General features: G+C 43.4%; 1 protein-coding gene across 15 annotated transcripts in view; it reads right to left on the bottom strand.

Moving 5' to 3' along the window:
- FAT1 (FAT atypical cadherin 1) overlaps positions 1-22,962 on the bottom strand; it is a 175,878-nt gene that overhangs the window by 98,014 nt on the left and 54,902 nt on the right. The window lies entirely within an intron of this gene.

Genomic DNA, 22,962 nt, shown 5'->3' with positions numbered 1-22,962 from the left:
GGGAGTGTCAGCACTTGAGCCCAGCGTTGGTCCATGCATTGTGTAAAATTATACGACAACAAAGAATTTTCTGTGTTTTACCTTCCAGGTGTGCCAGCAAGCACAGATTGCTGGGCTATGAGTTTCAGGGTGGGTTTTGCGGAGAAAGTCCTCTACGATGGTGCCTAGGTAGTCTGGGTCCAGAGTTGCTGGATACCCCCAAAACTGTACCCGGGAATCAGGTCGGAATCCCGGATACATATAGGCACAGTGCTCTGGTCAAAATCCTGCTTGCGCGACTCACCGCTAGGATTCCCTGCTTCAGCACAGACCAGAAAGGTAAACGGGGCATAGAGATGTCAGGTATCCCTGAAACGGTAATGGGGTCCCAAGTAAAAGGGGGGATGCCCAGGTAATGCCCAAGTCACACAGAACCTGGTATAGGGGTTCTGGGGGTACACCAACCCTACATAAGGTTGTAAGGTATTTTAAAAGCTAAGTCAGGTTTGCAGTGTGTGGGGAATATGGCTAGTGGGAAAACAAGTGCAGATTCTCATTCAATCCCTCAAAACCAAAAGACTTAGAAAGTATAACAGTGTAATGCATATTTTATTAAATATGTATGTTTAAAGGGTATAAATGCTTCTGCACGGTATATGAGCTGGGGACTTCCAGGTCCACGGTTCCGAGAGATCTTGTGGCTACCAAGCTTGGTGCCATCAAGTCTGCTTGGGTCCCGGACATGAAAGCCTCAGAGGTTGCCAGGTGCAGTTAGCCTCAAGTACCCATGTCCTGGGATGAATGGAACTCATCAGACAACCATTTGCTCCAGCCCAGACTTTGAGGAGCCTAACTCCGCGGGTGACTTCTGCCTGATAAGTGGCAGAGGTGCCAGGTTGGTGCATGGCCTTGTCAGATTCTGAATCCACACTTGCCCGGCTTAGATAGACTGGCAGCGCTCTGATAGGCTGGTAGGATTTTTGCCACGCTCGGATCGGCTGTAGTATTTAATGAATTAACTCTGAAATATTATAAGAAACCCTCAGCCAATCCGGAGGTAAAATTCTAAGTGCCAAAGCAGCAGTGGTAAATTTGAAACAACCAAAAGATGCTCTTGGAGTAATAGCAGCTAGCCAGCTTCAGAAATTTCAAGGCGAAACAATTTCTGAGTCCCACTTTTCGGGGCCAAGCTCGGAGAATAGAACGTAGCGGTCGCGGCTGGGGATTGCGAGCCGAAACCAGTTCCAGGATGTTTAGGATTATCTCCCGGTCAAGGGATTTCAGCACCTCTGGAAGAAAGAGTTGTGGTGTCAGGAACTTCATGTCGATTTGAGTTCCAGGACATTTCAGGCCGAGTCCTGGTCAACCTAAAGACTTTGTTTTATGTTGTATTTTACCTAGGAAAGTCTAGTTTTGTAGCTCAGACCCCCAGTGTGTTTTCTTCTGTATTTTGTAATCCACTGTGTGTACGCCTGTTTCAAGGGAATAAATGATCATTTGTTTTACTAACGTGTTTTTCTCAGTGAATGATCCTGGTAAAAAGGTGTAAATACCTGGTCTCCCGTGACAGAGATCATGTGACCAGGCCGTAACTAGATACAATTGGTGCACCGCTAGAGAGAGGGCAGAGCCTGTTTCAGAAGAGGAAGGGGATGTAACTTTAAAAATGGTTGCTATAGAAACAAAAATGCTTGTTACATTATAATACATACAAAATGTAATTCAGAGTTGTGTTTTTTTTTTTCTAATGCTACACATTTTCTCATGGTACAGAACCGATTTATTTAAAAAAAAAACACACATGTAGGATATTGCTTGGTCTGTAGCTTCTTGTGTCTGTAAAAATTCCTATATGCTACATACAACGCGCTATACTGTAATTGTGAAGCACTTTGAGTCCCATTGGGAGAAAAGCGCTATATATGAAATAAAGTTATTATTATTAAGATAACTAGTATTTGAAATTATTTTCAAAAGTCTGAAAAGTGGAACAAGTTAACGGAATATGGTTTCCTTCATTACAATGACTATGGTAATGTAGGTTGCAGTTACGCAACCTTCCTAAATGTCAAATAAACTAAGAAATGGGAAAGCAATGGAATTGTACCAACATGAAGTTAAGATATTAACAAAGTCCAGATGAAAAAATGCAGTTCCTCAACCTTCTCCAGTGCTCTTGGTAATTCAGTTATTCTTAAAATATTGTCCTGCTGTGGTTCCCACAAAAAAGGGTTGAGGGGAATACACTTTTCAAGGAACAATAATCTTTCCAAAATACAAAAGATTTACACTGTTAAACATAGCAAAGATAACTCAAAAACTATTTTAAAATACTTGCACATACCTGATGATCTACAGGCGTGCATAAGACAAAAAGCCTGTAGCAATGCCACTAAGGGGAGTTTACAATGTAATAAAGGGAGAAAAAATGTGGAAGCAGACATCTTAACTGTAATCCAGAAAAATGCATAGTGTACACAGGGTGGCAGCTGCTTTGTCTTGAAAGTGCAACTTTCCAATTTCTACAGGAGATTTGCAGAGTAAATTTCAGTATCAGGTGATACCGTTTTAATTTGGACTAACACAAGGTATAAATACATTTGTATGAAAAAGTACTTTAAGCCAGAAGGGAATGTACCTTTAAGAAAAATACCTAATTGAAAATAATTTTTTCCCCAATGGGGGAAAGTGCAGTCATCAGTTTACCAACTTTGCCAGAAAAAGTTCAGCTAGTCTGACTAGACAGCCACACCCAATCAATGTCCTGAGGAAAAAAAGTCCATTCAGAAATCGATGCCAAGTGCAAACTTCTCGTGTGACAAAGTTATTAGCAATCGACAAGCGAAAAGAAAGATCATTTTGCCCTATTGGTGCATTCACTCTAAACCGAGACCAAATACACCTTCCTGAAAAAATCCCTTGCCTTCTTTTTTTTGTCTCGTCTTTTCCAGCAGACAGATATGCATAAAACCCTGAAGATGTGAATTCAAAATAAGAGCAGACAGTGATCACTGTGGCAGGTGCATCCCTCAACAACCCATACAATCACTCGTTACTATGACTATATTTATCGATTTGCAAAGCTCGTCAGTCAAGAACAATCCGTAATTGCAAAACACTTGGAAGGAGGGCAGGAAATTAGCCGTTGGATTTCCATATAGCAATTATTAGAACTCCTGAATGAAATGGGTAAATGTGGAGTTGAACATGGCATCCTTGAAAAGAGGACAAGAGATGAATTAGATTCCCTGGCCTGCAGTTCTCTCCCCAACCTCAAGTAAAAGTGCAATTTTTGTGTGAGGCACTCACGTAAGTAGCCTCTTTTCCTGTGTCTAAGGGAGCTATGTGTGCTGCCGCTACCTGTGGCTCACAGAACGCCTGAGCCTCTGCAGCTGGGAGCCTTGGGTGAGCTCTCGTTCTCCTTGGTGCAGCACCTCCGCCTGAGAGGGATCCCAGCGCAGCGGGAAAACCCCTATCAGGACCACTTATAGTGAAATGATACACACACCAGTATATAACAATTGGTTTACTAACAATAGAATACTGATAAAACGGTACCATACAATATAACACACACAAAATAATAACAACACAGGGCGAGTGTCCCCCAAAGTACCGAGGGTGCGTGGCACAAATACCCCTGGTGTCCTCCCCCAATGAGAGGCAGTCCCACCCACATGTAGGGAGTAGCGCTACCCCTGTGGACTGTTGGTACACTTTACCTCCCTGGGCACTCCTGTACCCATGTATCGCTGAATGAGCAAAAAGGATCCATCTGATCACTCGATGTCTGGTCCGCATAGACGTCTGCCAATTGAGGGAATTCCAACTGGAGGGTGTCCCTTAATGTCTATAGTTGCCTGTGGTCTGATCCCAAACCTCAGATTGCAGCTCAGCATGTGGCGTCTCTTCGCTGGTGCTACACCTGACACTATAAGGCTAAAGGGTAGCGACCCTGGCTGGGGTCTTCCTTATAGCAGCGACAATCTAGAAGGGGACGTAGGACCTAGCTGGGACCTAAGGGACAAACCTAGTCCTAGTCCAAGGAAACACTGCTCCCTGGACACTACCTAAATGGTTCTTCCCCTCTTCCAACTGCCAGCAACTCCAGTAACTGCCTGTAACAGCCAAATTGTGTCAACAGTCTATCTGCATTTCCCTTGGGCTCCTTGGACATGTAAAGCCTCCCCTAAGATGGCCGTCGGAACTCTGGGGACTGCTCATGCGCAAAGACTCCACTGCGCATGTGCAAACCAAAAATGGCCACAGCAACTTCTCGCCTCTCTGCGCATGCGCACGACTGCATTTGCGCATGCGCGAACTACATGATGGCGGTCCCCGCTTGTCGGGTACGCTGCGGAGCTCCACCAATCCCATACACTGCAGCCGTCCCCCTCTCCGGCGGTCGAAGGGACACAGCTACACGTATATAAGATGAGCAAACTCACATGCACCAATATTGACCCCTTGCACGCGCATGTACCAGAAAACCCTACTACTGTCTCTGTAAGGTCTCCCCACTTTACTACTTAGCGATTGTAAGCTCTATGGGGCAGGAACTCCTTTTCCTATTACTTATGTCTGAAGTGCTTATTCCCATTATGTATTATATTGTGTCACCTGTATTACTGTTGTAAAGCGCTATGTACATGGATGGCAAGATATTATACACACACACACACACACACACACACACGTACGTACAATAAAAGGAAGCACCTCCCAGACCTTGATCATTCTTATTACATGGTCCTTTCATGATCACTGATTTTGGCAAGAGTTCCTGCTCTTTCTGTATTTTGAGCACTTTAGCTGGGATACGACAGAGGCAGCAAACCCCAAAGACCAATTCCAATACCACACCAACATTTCCCACACGTGAGTCCAATCATATAACCCTGCCAGAAGCCAGGCAGTAATATGTTGCTAACCCTAGTGAAATGCCTTTCTCACAGATAAGATGGGACCACTCATATGGAAGAAAACCAATTCCCTTCCAATACGCTGCTCTGTACCCTTCTCCCTGTGCTGCTGTGTGGGACATGCAGAAGGGGGGGGGGGGGGTGAGTTGGGGTCGGGTGAGTGAGGGGGGGGGGAAGGGAGGTTTGTTAGCAAGACAATAGTGTAAGGAAGAGAAGGTGGGAGATGATGAAACAAGTTGTAAGAGTCTAGAAATAAACAATCGTAAAGAGAGAGTGAATGGAATGAGAGTGAATAGAATGAAATGCATAGTGACAAGCACAAAAAAAAGAAGTTTGAGAGCGAGAAAGAGAAACAATGACACGAAAAAGACCTGAAAAACATTACATAAAATAAATTGGCATCGCCGGCACATAGGGCTAAATTTTGTTGACAGTAACTATAAATATAAACAAAGGAAGCTCCAATGGTATATTAAACACATAAATATATACCATGCAATTCCCAGAAGCAATTTTGTGCCCGACATCTCTAAAACACAATTTAAAAATGTTACAATTAAAACTTTGGTGTTAATCATAGCAACTGTGTGTTGGTAATGTCCAACGGCACATTTTGTTTGACTTTATTATAATCATAAAACGTGTCTGAAAATAACAACAAGGAATAAAAATAACGTTCAAACATGAACGCATATAATTTCAAATGCATTTTAATTTATTTAAATCAACAGCTTCCTCGAGTACTTTTTATCCGTCAGAAATAAAGCACCCCAAGCTGTATTTTCTGTATTATTTCTTGCACTACAGACAACAGATCACCACCAGCTACAATAGAGAAAGGACAAGCAGTACCCATAAATTGTGCCAAAGTTATATGGTGACTGCAGATCGTTGTGCAAACAGTCTGGGAACTTTAATCCTACATTTTTTGTAGTTCCCAGTGTCAGACAAGAGAAACCAAAAGCTTGAGCATTTTTAACAGAGTGGGTTTTGCAAATCAATTTTGCAGCAAATCAGGAAATTGGTTTTAGACGATTCCACTGTATTCCCCAGACAGAGATTAGTCCAGTGCTTCCTTTGTGTTTTATTACCTCATTCGCATTAGGTACATCAGTTAAAAGAACAAACTGCGTGCTAAAAAATAAAAACTAAAGGGGAAATTAAGGAGTAGAACAGGTGTGATTTCCATTAACTAAAAAAGTGCAATAAGAAAAAAAATATAAACTGAAAATGTGTGAAAGAAAGCAGTTTGCCAGGTTGGGGAGCAAATCGTCAGCAGACAAAAACTGAACAATACCAATTAAAAATAATACCAATGATTTCTTGCAAAAAATATCCATGTGGTTGATAAAATACATGAATAATATTAATAATAAAAATGTCATTATAAAATACATTATATTACAGCCATTAGGACCATGAATGGATCCTAAGTTTTTAAACATGCTTTGCTTCCAATTGTCATTAGAAACTAGACTTGACACTTATCCACACAGACCTTACTTCTACAGGGCAATCAGGTGTGTGAGTGTGTTTTTATTTTATTTGTATTATTTTTTTTAATGCCTTTTAAATTATGGTGGGTGGAAAAGGCGACAAAGAACCTCCACCGTTAGCATATCGCCAATAAAGAATATTACTTGTGAGCACATACACATGTCTTAGACAGGTCTGCAACCCTGCCTTTCACCATTATCACCTAGCATACAGTGCTTCCACTGCAGCAAGGGATTCTGGGAAATGACATGCAAATGGGCACACAATGTGTCACCTTTAGCCCAAAACCCATTTTTAAATGGAACCCTTATAAGCAAATGCTCTGCTATTTATAACTTAAATTGTGTTTGGTAAACCTACCCAGCCTTGAAAATTGCAAAGCCAGTATAACCAACCTCACACTGATGAGACCCAAAAGGTCGAAACGGCTGTCTGAGAGTGGCTTGACTGGCTTTGCATCTAATCCCATGCTGTGCTTAAAAGCTGTGCGAACAGCAGAACTTTTGCTTATAAGGGGTCCATGTATAATGGATTTCAGGCAAAAGGTGACACGTGTGCCCATTTGCATGTCATATCCCAGAATCCCATGCTGCAGTGAACTGTATGCTAGGTGATAATGGTGAGAGGCAGGGTTGCAGACCTCTCTAAGACACGTGAATGTGCTCACAAGTGATGTTCTTTATTGGATATGGATTAGATACATATATATATACACATACTGTGTGTGTGTGTGTGTGTATGTGTATGTGTGTATGTGTGTATGTGTGCATGTGATAGCAAACAGAGAATGAACTCCAAGGACCGATGCTCCAAGTACGTGCAGGTAGATTCTACAATGTCCACAATAAATGTAATAATAATGAAAGCAGCGCTACCGATCAGTTCCCTAAATCTTGAAGACATGAACCGGGAGCGAGACTGTGCACACGGGACTCAGCATCGGGACGGGACTATAATGTGGTAAGGAGACAAGCAAACAGTAATGCCGTGTTCCCCACAGGGAACAATATGACCGGCAAACACCGGCAATATGACCGGCAAATATGACCGGCAATATGACCGGCAAAATTGACCGGCAATATGACCGGCAAATCTCCGCCACTACCTTCACGCATCCCGGCGTCCTAAGCACTGCCACACAACCCCGTAAAGCGTGAGTACTCACTACCTTGACTCGTCGAGTTCAATCCTCAAACGCTGTAAGTGGGAGATGAATAAGGTGCGCTGCAGAGCGTGCTCCAGCCGGAAAGTCAAACAAGAATGAAGGCACTGCGTTGGCGGTTCACAGCTCACCGTGAGTGTACAATCAAACGTGTCCAAGCGCAATTAGAAAAAAAGTTGTTTATTCAGTGCATGTAGAAACAATTCTGCCACAGAGTGTAAGGAATCCGCTCCTGGCTTTGATTATAGCCTTGCAGACCTCTGCAGTTACAAAGGCTTCCTCTGCCAATCAATGGCACATGTGCTGCCTCTCATTGCAGCTTCAGCCCTGTGCTCCGTCATTGGAGGAATGCTCACTCCCTGTGATTGGATCTCCGCCCTTTATATGCTCGCTTTGGCACTGAGTCAGTGCCGAGCATAATCCTTCTCTGGACGTTACTGTCTCTGCCACAAACCGCCTGGCTTGTCTCCTTGTGTACTAACCTATCTAATTCTTTTTAGTAGTTCCTGAGGCCTGCTGCTACTCTCCATGCAGAGGCCTGAGTATCCTGAGGCCTGCTGCTAATCTCCATGCAGAGGCCTGCGTTTCCTGAGTATCCTGAGGCCTGCTGCTACTCTCCTCGTAGAGGCCTGTGTTCCCGTGTATCCTGAGGCCTGCTGCTACTCTCCACGCAGAGGCCTGTTCCAGACTCCTGTGCTGAAGCGTTGGTTTCCCAGCACTGGTTCCTGGTACCTGCTGCATTCTCCCCTAGCAGAGGTTACCAGTCGTTTCCTGAGGCCTGCTGCTATTCTCCACGCAGAGGCCTGCTGTGGAATTCTGTGCTGAAGCGTTGGTTTTTCCCCAACGCTGCACTGCGGTGTACTTCGACCAGCCTGCTGTCTCCCCCAGCTGAGACCGGCGTCATGGGCCGAGGCCGCTCTTCGCACAGAGGCCACTTCCGTGCTCATACTCCTAAGCTGAAGCGGGGAACTCCTGTCTACCTGTTGCCGAATTCCTGCTTGAATAACGACGATGCTGCCTTCTCCAATCCTGACCCTGCTATGTACGACTACGAACTGCGCACTCCGGATCAGTCTGCGCAGACTAAGGTCAGTGATTATATAACCCCACCTCAGCCCCGCGGTCCGGTCCCGGTTTGTGGCGAGCACAATCGTAACAGTATACTCAGCCCCACAAAACCGGACCGCGCCGTGGCGGGGGTTGGTAAATGTTTAACTGTACCCATGTCCCAGGCTGCGGACCAGTCCCTGTTTGGAAGACCATACCTGTTTGAGAGACTGCCTGCGCCTGAGAGTGCATTCTTGTATGAAGTTTTAACCCCTCAGGAAAGACTAATTCGTAAAGAACTCCTTACTAGATCTCAGCAATTTAAAGAGGAAAGAAAGTCTCAACAGGCCCTGCTCTCCCAACGGCACCGTGTTTTTTCCACCTCAGATCGAAAGACTCTGGATCAGATTCTAGATGCCGCCCGTTTGTTATACCAAGATTTTGACCTAATCATAAGTGAGCGGGACCCTCTTCTCGCTGCCTACACACTTTCTAATCACAATTTCTTTTCTGCCAACCCTGTTACTAAACCTGTGGGGGTACCACCCCCTCCTAAGAATGGCCAAACCATCTCCCTGTCGCTGCTCGCTAAGGAAGAAGCTGCCACGGTCCCTAGTGCCGAGTTAACCTCCCTGGGTTCTGTCCCTGAGGTTATTCCTGTCTTAACCCCTGCTAGTCAGGCCTACGAGTCCCCCACTGTAAAGCCCTGCATTTCTCAGGTCAGTGTGTCTTCCCTAGCACCAGAGAATGAACCCTGTTTGCCCTCACTTTCTAACTCAGAATTTCTAAGCTCTGTCCCAGAGGTTATTTCTGTTCTAACCCCTGCTAGTCTGCTGTGTCAGGTCCCCATTGTTAACCCTTGTATTCCGCAGACTAATTTTATGTCAATAGGGTCAGAGGCTGAACCCCCTATGACCCCAATTTCGGTGGCTAACTTCTCTTTTTCTGACTTTCAGGCACAGCCTGACTTAACCCTTGTGAGTTCTCCACCCCCAAGTCTGACAGTAGATCTTGCACGTAATGCCTTCCCCAAAGTTCTAGTTGCTAAGCCCTTGGAGACTCATTACTGTAACCCTCCGGGCTCAGCTAAAGTTCCCGCTGCTGCGCCTCCTGAAACTTTTGCTAAACTGCTGGTCCCAGTTAAGAGTATTGTTCATGAGTCTGTTTCAGCCTTAAGCTTGTTCACAGAATACCCTCTCCCAAGTATTTCTCCTACCCCTTCTGTTACTCAGAGAGCTGAAATCCCTGCTTCAGAGTATAGCTCTCTTTTCGTGGATTCTGCCTTTGTGGCTCATTTCCCAGACACTTCTCCTCAAGTAACCACTTCTGAGACCAGCGTATCTGTTGTTGCTCCCTTAGTACAATTACAGTCAGGCCCCTCCTTTTTGGAGGATCAGGTTTTCAAATCTAAAACTCCCTCTACCCCTGATTTTGTAAACCTGCAGTCCCCTCTCACTGTAGTTAAAAGTTCTCCAGCAGCCGACGATTTAAGCTTTGCCACTACTAAATCTTCTGTTGTAAGAGCAGCCTTCCCTAGCTCACTTCCGTTTGTCCTATCTGTTATGCCTATTCCCAATGTTTTTCATCCTCTGTCTCAGAGTGTTGCTATTCCTGTCCTTGACTCTAAGTCTGCCCCCTTGGAACCTGTGACAGCTATTAGCCCCCCTTCTACGGCCCCTCAGGCTATCACTTCAGAGATGAGCTTATCTGCCCCTAATCCCTTACTACGCTCCGAGTCTCCCCTTACGGCTTCGAAGGTCTCCCCAGCACTTCCTGTGTTAACACTTGCCTTCCCCCTAACTCCTGAGGTAGAGCCTGACTGCCTGCCCTCCACCTCTGCTGTAGTCTGTGAGATACCTATCACCTTTGCTAAAATTCCCATTTTGCAAGGTATTTCCCCTATTAAGTCTGTGATACCTGCAATTCCTTTAATTGATCCCGAGACCCCAACCACTGAGCCTCCCATGGAGTCTGATGCTGTTTCACGCTGACTTGCCCACAGTATTCGGGGCATCCGCTACTGTCTGCATGTCTGCTACCATGAACTCAGGGGTATCGCACTTGGAACTTTTCGGTAATACCCGCTGCGTCCCTTTTTTCGAAAACTCCTGTGTACAAGATGGAGTTATATTTCACTGTATTTTCCACAATACTTGGGGTACATACTATTGACTGTCCTGTCGCAAAACTAGGGGTACCTCCCAGGAAGGTTTCTGTAGCTACCTATGTTACGGACCCTGTGTTTAAAACAGTCATATTTCGCATTGTTTCTCCCACAGTATCTTGCGAGACCTTGTTACCTGGGACCTCCACGCCTAACTCAAGTTCATGTTCTCCGTTTTCTTTTTCTCTGTTGGAGGCACCCAGCTTTAACCCCAAGACTTCTATTTCTAAGGCTGATGCACCGCTTACCCGGCTTCCTGTCTTCTCGGATAAGATCTGTTTTCTCACCTTTCAAACAGAGTCTTTACTCGCAGGTTTCTGTGCGGTGCCTGAAGTGTCCTTTCTGGATTGCATTTGGTCTTTCTCTAAGACGAAGACACCCATACCCTTGCTTTACCTGAGGCGTCCGTCCCTGTTCTCGATGGCCCCACTATAGGTATGGACATGCTGTCCCCCACTGTCTCCTTGCTGCTCACTATGCCCTTCGCCAAGGCCATAACTTTGGATTTGATTCTCCCCAAATATCAGAGGCCAAAGGAGGTGGATCCTTCGTCAACTGCCTGTACCACAACCAAGAATTACGTAATCACTATTACCGGCTCTCTCGAATTGCTTGGGATTACAAGCCTGGTTCGTATTGAGACTACTGCTTCAATATCTTGCAGTGAACCCTCCCGCCCAATACCCTCGCTAACCACCACTCGGAATTCCTTCGGAGCTAAAGACTCTCACAAGTTCTTACGTGCTGATTCCGCCAAAGCCTTTGTCTGCCCTGAAGTCCCCAATGTCATTCATGTCCGACAATCAGTGTCCTGCATCCCGTACTCTTGGACTATTACTATGCACCGGACACCTGGCTGCTGCCCTTCTGATGTCCCTATTCCAGAGTCCCCTGTCCTTTCTCAGCTTTGGATTTCCAAGTCCCCTGGTCCCATTGCACATGTACCGAGAACCGCAGGGCCACCACTCTCCTTTGTGGCACTCGCCAATGTACACCTGGATTTTGGACCTAATTCTCGCCTGAGACACTTCAGGAACAACTCGATGTCTCCCAGACCTATGAATGGTCCTGCCCACCCAGGCTTCTCACCTAGAGGTGGGTGTACTGTAAGGAATCCCAACAAACCGTGGGCTTTCAACGCCACCTCTCGCCTAAGAAAGTTTAGAAAAAACCTTGCTAAAATACAAACAGTAAGAAGTGTATTTTATAGTTCAGTAGAGGGGGCCCCACGTTTAATCCTAGATAATATGGGTAAATCAAGCTTTAAAATGTTTCACATACCTTTCCACTACCACTTGGCACCATATGTCTAGAATAAGTATAATTTAAGTTAATTTCAGTATTATCTTTTCTTACCTGGAATCTAACAGAATAGAAGCAATGCACCCATTCCAAAATTAAACTACAATTACCTTTACCATTCTGAGAGAGATGAAAAGTGTGAATCTACATTAACACCAAAGCTAAAAATGACATGGGAAACAGATAAGCTTAGTTCAGAAGCAGCGCCGCATAAATTTTGAATGAACTATAGAGGCAGTGATATATTTGTAATGGATTTTGTTGTGGTGAATAACAATGTAGAAATACTGTAAATAAGTATTTCTAGATCATGGACATTAGTTATATTGGCAAGTTTTATAAACAATTTAAATTGTGCCCTTTGTTACTATTAACACTTTAAATACCTTCTCTTAGTTTCTCCATTGTGGCGGCGGTGTGCATTAATCGTATTACGGTACCGCTTGGGGATAAGAACCAGGAACAATATCTCCTTCCCAGAATCACTAAATTGGCAGCCTCTTTTTTATATGACTAAATCAACCCCCTTCCATTTGCAGAAGGGACCAGCAACAAAATACGGATTCGTGTGTTGCGTCTTGGCATTTTCAAGGGTTAATTATCTTCATGTAAAAAAAATGTTCTGCTTATTAATTACTGACCACCCAAAGGCAATCGTCAAGCAATAGAATATATTGTACACACGCATAACAGATGTGGTCATGCATTATAAATACATGAATGGTCCTGACATCAGCAGACATCAGATTTAAATGCTCATCAGGTACAATTACCTGAAATTACACCGTATACCTTTCCCTTCCAGCTGTAGAAAAGCCATTCCATTCAGCCACATACGGTGGCTAGAATCTTACTTTTGTATTTGCATTATAATATACACTCGGCCTGCTAGTGATTATATTGACTTTGTTGCTGCTTTTTAGTTCGGCATGTACAATTATTTGGACCTTATCTTATTGTGGGTCAAAAGTGCACAACTGTCATAAAAGCCAACTTAAAGTTATTTTCCAAAATATATGCATTAATAAAATATATTTGAATATACTTACATGGCAAAATGTATTTTTACAGTTGAATTTGTGCCACGGTTTCCCATTTATCTATCTATAATTTATATATTTCTTATATATATATATATGTAAGATCAAATGATGGCTTTACACATGTTCATAGTCACTAGACGTGCTAAAAAATTTTTTATTAAAATAACTTACTCAACTGTAATTACATGTTTTTAATATTTGGTAAAACAACATTAAACCATGCATGGTTATTCTAGAAGATCATTGCACATTACAAGCATTAAAATCTATCTTCAGCACTCAGGGCTTATGCACCAAAGTGCATTATTGTGCATTATTAAAACGCAATGCAATTCCCATTTAAGTCACTTTACAACACAACACTCTCCCCTCGGTGTTACAAATACCCTCAGCACTTAAAGGGTTTATATGCTTTCTCAAATAAAATAGAAAAAAAAGACACCCATATCAAAAAACTTTATGAAGCTGTTGTCAGGGGTCGTCTTTTCCTATTTTACCTTCTCCGTCTCTTGTTTAAGGCACCACCAGTTCAGTTCGCATTGCTCTGAGCACTTTCGCAAACCAATATGAAAGGATGTGCATGCCCCTAACTAAAAACATTTCATGGCTTGTCAATCTTCCTAGGACTAATTAATATTACTATTTTGACATACTGCTACTTAAATAAGCAGTTGCCCCCTCCGCCACTTTTTATTTTTTGTATCAGAGGCAGGAGTCTCCGAAGCTGATCCAAATTAATTGACGCTCCGGAGATCCCATGGTCCGAGATAATTAACAGGGAAAGTGCCCCTGTGTACTATCACCTCCAGGGGAAACAAAATGGAGGACCCCTGGAGCTGACATTAGCGTGGTTCAGCTCCAGAGACCATCTGCTCCCAATAAATTAATAAAAAAATTAAGTATTTTTTATAGAAAGTGTAGGGGCCAAAAGGGAAACTGCAGCTTTAAAAATATGAAGCTTCTTCAGCTAAAAATGTGTGGCTTTGGGGGCTTAACCCTTCTGCTGCAAAAAGCCCAGTAGCAACAGAGTGCTTCCGGGTCTCCCGAGATCATGACCGCTGGGTGCTAAAAATATGGGTATCCAGTAGCCCTTCATATCTGATCATGGTCCGCACTCCATTGTGACAGCTCTCCCTATGCAACAAGCAATCATCCAATAACATTCCCAGAGTGCTGGCCCTCATGATGGGACATATTAGGATACCTAATTTCCCAACAAAATCACGGCATGAGAAGGCATGGGAAAGGATTAAGGGATGCTTACTGGAACTCTTCTGTATGATGGCCCGACATAGCCATTCAAATATAGCATGTGCTGTTTTGTATGAATTAGCTAAACATTGTATAAAAAAGAAAGTTATGATAATCATACAATATAAAAAAAAGAAAGGATCCATTTATCAAATGTATCCCACCCCTAAAGTATCAACTGTTGTTCTTGTTGGCACAACAATTTAGGGCATATATCTTAAACAAAGTAATGGAATAGCCGTAAGGGCGCATCCTAACTAATTAGTACTAATGTCACTGGAGAGTTGAGAAGGCACATTCGTAAGAGAGGGCATTTTGTTTCATCTGCCAAAGTACATCCAAATATTAGATTTTAAATCCCTCTAGTGCTGGAGGGAGGTAAAATAAAACACAGATGCAATTATGCAGATGGCATTATATTCTGGGGAGGAAATATTTATCCCATCATTTCAGGTAAAATGTTCCCACTGCCATTTTCAAACAGCTACTCAATCAAAGGTAATTACCAAAAGACTCTGCAAATTAATCTTGCGCTCAACAGATAAGATTAAAAATGTTTCAGAAACCCAATGAACAAGGTGTGACTAAACTACAAAGCATTTCTTAGAAGTTATTGAAAACATTTATGGTGCTGTAAAACTGTAAAAAGATGTAGAAAACATATATCATCTTGCTGGAAAAAAACCTTCAATTTTAATGGTAAATAGGCGGAAGCCCCTGAAAGCAGCTAAACAAGAGGCAGAAACGTTCCATGTCATGTCACTGGCGAATGTTTCTAACCATGTAAACACATTTAACTTCTTACAAAGTATTATTATAATTGGTATCATAATCCTGTAAAAACCATCATCCTATACTTTTATTTTGTCTGTATGCTGGTGCTTTATAACCAGGATTGCTTGTGAAATACTTAGACCATCCTGTTTTTCAATGTGGAAAAAGACTGGAACTGAATTAAGTACATTTAAACCCACACTTTTTGGGGGGAGAATAATTGCAGTATTTTGGAATTTTCAATTATATTTGAAGGTTCTAGATATTGTAAGCGGATCTATGCAATAAAATAAAAATAAAATGGGACAACCCTAAGGCTAAATTCATATTGTTTACAGCAAAACTTAAAAAATAAAAAACACTCAATCCATTACAAATATTACGGTAGCCAGTTTACTATGACGATGTGTGTGTTTGAATATACGGTGCCACGTAGGGGGTAAATAGTATACTTCAAAGTGGCGTTCATCCAGTTACCGGCTGAAAACTCCCAATGACTTAAAAGTGAGTTTTCAGCGGCTAATGGCCTGAATGGCAGCTTTGGACTTACTTTGCGAATTACCCCCATAGTATTAACAATAAAAGAATAAAAAAATTATAAACGACTTAATATAGTCGGCTCCCTTAAAATCCAATCATCCTCAGAGAGAAAACATTTCTATTTGACTCAATTATGAATTATGCGTTTCTTTTCAGCCGCGAACCCATAAGGGTTCACTGGTTATCAAATAACCAGTTCTCACAACCACTGGCAGGGAAATATGAAAATTCACATGTTTCATCCCAAACACACCTCTGTTGAATTCTCAAATTTCTACGCTGGTGATCTTTCTAGCGGAAAACCTATGGCATATATTGACGTACTGTATAGGGGTTTCTGTTTTACTGTTCCGCATTTATTGTGAAAAAATGGAAATAAAGTGCGCAACTAATAAGATCCTAGGATAAATGATGTAAAATAAATATATTAAATAAACACTGAAAAATCAGATCCTAAATACTCAACTGAAATAATGTGAAATCAAAAACACATTAAACAGTGCACAAATACAGTGGTGTGTACATAACCTCAATAGGTTGGTGAGAAGAGAAGGTCTGCAGCTATAGAACAGGGGTGGCCCAGCACCCCACACAAACTAAAAGAGAAAAAAGACCAAAAAAAAAGCGCACAACGCTTATAGTGCAATATATTTTAGTAAAAAATGATATTCAAACAAAAAAAGGGGAGGGGGGTGGTAATCTGCGCACATCAATTCAGAAGGTAAAAAGCATTTCATGTATCAAGACATGTGTTACCAGCACTGGAACCAGTCGGGTCAGAAAATTTGTCATCATCAGATCACCCAACGTAGATCTTTAAAGGACAACTCCTTCTCCGAGGTAGGTGGCCCCACACAGAAGGGCACAAGGAATCCTCCTCAGTACATACGTCTCCAGAGTGTCCCAGTCCAAAGGAGCGGCCCCCGTTATGCAGGGAATCAGTCCTCTCCGGAAATGCAGGTAAGGTAAAGCCGCTGGGATATGTAACAGCACTCCACCATACGGTGTCACTACCAACGTGACCCGGTGTTGCGCATGTCAAACCAGCTAGAGATAATGGTCCCGGTGATGAGCACACAGCCATGGCACACTGAATGCCAGTCAAAAGCAGCCGGCAAGTCTCGTCAACGGAAAATGACGTCACTGGACGGAGATCACATATAGGCGCTCGTTAGTAAAAGAGCCACAAGTCCGTGATATTGACTGCACGGCTAGACTTGAAGTCAGTAGATCAAATCAAAATAGCAGGATTTTATTGCTGCTATTTTGTTTGATTTCCAAAAAATTTGTTTGATGACAAAAAAAGTGTGTGACCGGACTAGTACCAGTGCTGGTAATACATGTCTTGATACATGAAATGCCTTTTACATTCTGAATTGATGTACACAGATTACCTTATCTCCCTCCCCCTCTTTTATTGTTTGTCTATAATTTTTTACTAAAATGTATTGCACTATGAGCATTGCGCGTTTTTTTTTGTCTTTTTTCTGCATTTATTGTACCTGTAGGTTATTGGAATCCTTTTTCTGTAATCTAAGCAGTGTGTGTGTGTGTGTGTGTGTGTGTGTGTGTGTGTGTGTGTGTGCGTGCGTGTGTGCGTGTGTATATGTATATATATAAATATATATTTTTTTTAACAATCCTTTAATAATTAATGCTTTTGGGCTCTGAATGAACTGTTTCACGCTTTGTAGAGAGTATTTACCTTTTCGAACATTTTTTTTAATAATTAACAGGGACCTGAGACCCTGGCAGATCTATATTAATAACATATTTTGCATACTTCTCGGATGGTGGGAGCAGATAGATAGAATTGCAATTGAGTAAGGGGTTAATATTAACTTATTGAAAGTATTTTGCGGGGGAGAAAAGGTGAATTGGCTAGAGTAGCCATGTGTATTAATCCTGGTTGCATATCTGAAGGCACGTGCTCACTTGTGTGCTGTTGGTCACAGATGGTATATGGGGATAGATTGAGGGGAGATATTATTCATTTGAGGGACCTTTGCGAAGGTGAAGCGTGGGCCAGCTTGAGAGCTGTGTATTGACCCTTGTCCTATATGCAGGTCACGTGCTCACAGGTGTGCAATATGTGATAAGACCCCTTAAACAAGTCACTGGAATGAGTTACCATTGGTCCTAGCAGGAGTAGTGTCTCATATGATAAACATGTCCTAGGACAGTTCCATGTTTAATAAGTTATTTATTAATTACGTTTAACATTTTTATGTATAACACATACTTTGGCCAGTTTTCACAATTTATCTATGCCTTTGGTGATAAACAGTTTTTATTTTGTCTCTTGCTTGTAAAGTAAATGTGATATCATCAAACAGATAAGCACAGGTAGCGAACTCAGCAGACCCACTGAGGCCAACGTTAATTTCTCCAAAGGATACAAATAAGTACAATTGTTACTTTAAGGGTGATTAATTCTAAGGAAGCCATTTATACCAAATTGCTTAAAAAAAAAGAAGAAAAAAAAACACATTTAAAATAAAAGGTCTGCAACTATGCTCCATTAAGAAGTTCATATTTGTGCCCCCTTCACTTCACTCACTGTCAACGTACCAATCAAGAAGATGCATTGTGCCTGTGGAAGGCAAACAAAAACTGATCAACTTCATTTCAGAATACCATGAACACAACCTGTATGGTTTCTATTTTTCAGATGACCTTTATACATTTATTTTTTTCAAACTTTTTAATTAGGCAGGTTATATAATTTAGATACATTGAATGCAACATTGGCCTAATACAACATGGATTATTCTTTTTAAGAGGGTACTAAGGATAGAAAAGAGCTTCGCCAGAGGAGGCGAGACCTCAGGCCCACATAGTGGACCGGCGAGAGTGAGGCTAGAAAGAGAGGAGGAGAAAGGGGAGAGTGAAGGAAGGGGGGGGGGGAGGAGAGGGGGGGAAGGAGGAGAGGGGGGGAAGGAGGAGAGGGGGGGAAGGAGGAGAGGGGGGGAAGGAGGGAAATGAGGGAAGGAGAGGGGGGGTGGTCCCCTCCTAGTTGCCGGAACTCGTACACTTGGAATGGAGGCCTTCTCTTGTGACCAAGGCCTGGTGGGGTGATTTTTATATGAAGTCAGTGGGTAAGCCAAGGCTCCCAGATTTTATAGAAGCCTTCTGTTGAGCGCTTAAGGAAAGCAGTCAGTCTCTCCATAAGCATGACTTCGTTCAGCCTTTTTTTTTTTTACCATTTGTAAGGAGGGGGGCGACACCTTCCAGGAAGACCGCACATCTCGCCGCGGTGAGATTGAAGGAGATTAACTTCCTATATGGTCGGTCAATTTCCTCTATTGGCCTGGCCAGTAGGAAGGTCAGCGGATCATATGTATTGTGAGGTTGGTTACCTCTTCTATTAAAGTTTGCACATTGAGCCAATATTTCTGGATTCTTGGACATGTCCACCAAATGTGGACCATGTCTCCCTTTTGTCCGCAGCCTCTCCAACATAGATCAGAAGCCAGGGGGTAGATTTGCTTTAGTCTCACTGGAGTCAGGTACCAATGGTACAGAACCTTATAACTATTTTCCTTCGTTGTGGTACATATGGAAGTTCCTGACGCAGCGTCCCAAATGTCTTCCCAGTCCTCTCTGTCTATAACTGTGTTCAATTCCGCTGCCCATTTGAGCATATATTCATGTACGGGAGGGCCCGCTGGTATCTCCATTCCAGCGTAATTTTTTGTTATTAGACCGACCTTTATACATTTTTAAAGGAATGCGTAGTCATTGTGCCCAAATCATGAAAACGTTGGAATCATAATGCTACTCACCCCATTTAGGCCAGAGTCCCTAACAAGCTCAGAATAAGAGACTGCATTTGAATATTCAGTACAATTTGCTTTTTTGGAGATGCAATTTAGGGTAGATCTTAAATTATAAATAAACATTTAAATATGCTTGAAAATTTATTGCATGCCTCAGTGCTTTTATTATAGTCTATTCAAATTGCTAAGTGAGGCCAGAACTAAAGCTAGAGCTACCTAAAGTGCACTTCATGCTTGTAAAGCATTATTTCAAACATAATCACACATGTGAAACAAAGCTCCTGGTTTTTTTTCCTACCAAAGCACTTCAGTCACCGCATGTTCTCACATGCAAATTAATCTTTTGATTTAGTGTGCCAATATGAGACCTATTCAATAATATAAAAACATTGGCATCTTACAATGGTACATGTTGTTGCATCCCTCTTTCCTATTGCCTTTTCCGTAACTCAATGTTAGGCTTTTGTCAAAAGATTAGATGCAATTAATATATTTTCCTCAACATTAGTGCTATAGCGAAGCCAAGCCAATTTGAAATTCAAATGATAGTGGAAGAAACTGATATTTATGGCAGTAAAGTGTCCCTTTCCAGTGCAAGTAATTAGATTTATGCCCATTTTCATTTCCATATCAATTTCCCTATTCCATTATTACCAATATACATAGCAACGCGAGTCTATTTAAAGTAACGTCAAGTTACCAACCAAAAATAAATCTGCTCTTTATCTGCCCGTTTCAGAAAGGGAATTGTTGTGTGTTACACAAAATCATTAAACATAAAGGAAGAAATGTAGTACAATGGAAAACAAAAATCGTTATAACCTTTCTTAATGTAGAACAAAGCCCAAAAGCAAATGGAATTGGCGGCTGATAGACATTTGATAGTCATTTATTAAACAAACACACACCATCCTGAGGGGGAAGCCAAAACCAGCACTAGACATTAAAAAACAACAAATGTTTTGGTCCAAATCCAACGTGTCAGTCCCCAGAGGGACACTCCTTCACACACTTCATCCATCCTCTAACACTGCCCTAAATCCAACGTGTCAGTCCCCAGAGGGACACTCCTTCACACACTTCATCCATCCTCTAACACTGCCCTAAATCCAACGTGTCAGTCCCCAGAGGGACACTCCTTCACACACTTCATCCATCCTCTAACACTGCCCTAAATCCAACGTGTCAGTCCCCAGAGGGACACTCCTTCACACACTTCATCCACCCTCTAACACTGCCCTAAATCCAACGTGTCAGTCCCCAGAGGGACACTCCTTCACACACTTCATCCATCCTCTAACACTGCCCTAAATCCAACGTGTCAGTCCCCAGAGGGACACTCCTTCACACACTTCATCCATCCTCTAACACTGCCCTAAATCCAACGTGTCAGTCCCCAGAGGGACACTCCTTCACACACTTCATCCATCCTCTAACACTGCCCTAAATCCAACGTGTCAGTCCCCAGAGGGACACTCCTTCACACACTTCATCCATCCTCTAACACTGCCCTAAATCCAACGTGTCAGTCCCCAGAGGGACACTCCTTCACACACTTCATCCACCCTCTAACACTGCCCTAAATCCAACGTGTCAGTCCCCAGAGGGACACTCCTTCACACACTTCATCCACCCTCTAACACTGCCCTAAATCCAACGTGTCAGTCCCCAGAGGGACACTCCTTCACACACTTCATCCATCCTCTAACACTGCCCTAAATCCAACGTGTCAGTCCCCAGAGGGACACTCCTTCACACACTTCATCCATCCTCTAACACTGCCCTAAATCCAACGTGTCAGTCCCCAGAGGGACACTCCTTCACACACTTCATCCATCCTCTAACACTGCCCTAAATCCAACGTGTCAGTCCCCAGAGGGACACTCCTTCACACACTTCATCCATCCTCTAACACTGCCCTAAATCCAACGTGTCAGTCCCCAGAGGGACACTCCTTCACACACTTCATCCACCCTCTAACACTGCCCTAAATCCAACGTGTCAGTCCCCAGAGGGACACTCCTTCACACACTTCATCCATCCTCTAACACTGCCCTAAATCCAACGTGTCAGTCCCCAGAGGGACACTCCTTCACACACTTCATCCATCCTCTAACACTGCCCTAAATCCAACGTGTCAGTCCCCAGAGGGACACTCCTTCACACACTTCATCCATCCTCTAACACTGCCCTAAATCCAACGTGTCAGTCCCCAGAGGGACACTCCTTCACACACTTCATCCATCCTCTAACACTGCCCTAAATCCAACGTGTCAGTCCCCAGAGGGACACTCCTTCACACACTTCATCCACCCTCTAACACTGCCCTAAATCCAACGTGTCAGTCCCCAGAGGGACACTCCTTCACACACTTCATCCACCCTCTAACACTGCCCTAAATCCAACGTGTCAGTCCCCAGAGGGACACTCCTTCACACACTTCATCCATCCTCTAACACTGCCCTAAATCCAACGTGTCAGTCCCCAGAGGGACACTCCTTCACACACTTCATCCATCCTCTAACACTGCCCTAAATCCAACGTGTCAGTCCCCAGAGGGACACTCCTTCACACACTTCATCCATCCTCTAACACTGCCCTAAATCCAACGTGTCAGTCCCCAGAGGGACACTCCTTCACACACTTCATCCATCCTCTAACACTGCCCTAAATCCAACGTGTCAGTCCCCAGAGGGACACTCCTTCACACACTTCATCCACCCTCTAACACTGCCCTAAATCCAACGTGTCAGTCCCCAGAGGGACACTCCTTCACACACTTCATCCATCCTCTAACACTGCCCTAAATCCAACGTGTCAGTCCCCAGAGGGACACTCCTTCACACACTTCATCCATCCTCTAACACTGCCCTAAATCCAACGTGTCAGTCCCCAGAGGGACACTCCTTCACACACTTCATCCATCCTCTAACACTGCCCTAAATCCAACGTGTCAGTCCCCAGAGGGACACTCCTTCACACACTTCATCCATCCTCTAACACTGCCCTAAATCCAACGTGTCAGTCCCCAGAGGGACACTCCTTCACACACTTCATCCACCCTCTAACACTGCCCTAAATCCAACGTGTCAGTCCCCAGAGGGACACTCCTTCACACACTTCATCCATCCTCTAACACTGCCCTAAATCCAACGTGTCAGTCCCCAGAGGGACACTCCTTCACACACTTCATCCATCCTCTAACACTGCCCTAAATCCAACGTGTCAGTCCCCAGAGGGACACTCCTTCACACACTTCATCCACCCTCTAACACTGCCCTAAATCCAACGTGTCAGTCCCCAGAGGGACACTCCTTCACACACTTCATCCACCCTCTAACACTGCCCTAAATCCAACGTGTCAGTCCCCAGAGGGACACTCCTTCACACACTTCATCCATCCTCTAACACTGCCCTAAATCCAACGTGTCAGTCCCCAGAGGGACACTCCTTCACACACTTCATCCATCCTCTAACACTGCCCTAAATCCAACGTGTCAGT

Source organism: Ascaphus truei, chromosome 1 (genome assembly GCF_040206685.1).
Source record: "Ascaphus truei isolate aAscTru1 chromosome 1, aAscTru1.hap1, whole genome shotgun sequence".
In the NCBI taxonomy this organism is placed as follows: domain Eukaryota; kingdom Metazoa; phylum Chordata; class Amphibia; order Anura; family Ascaphidae; genus Ascaphus; species Ascaphus truei.
Note: the sequence above shows the minus strand (reverse complement) of the source record. Positions and strands in the feature narration are given on the sequence as shown.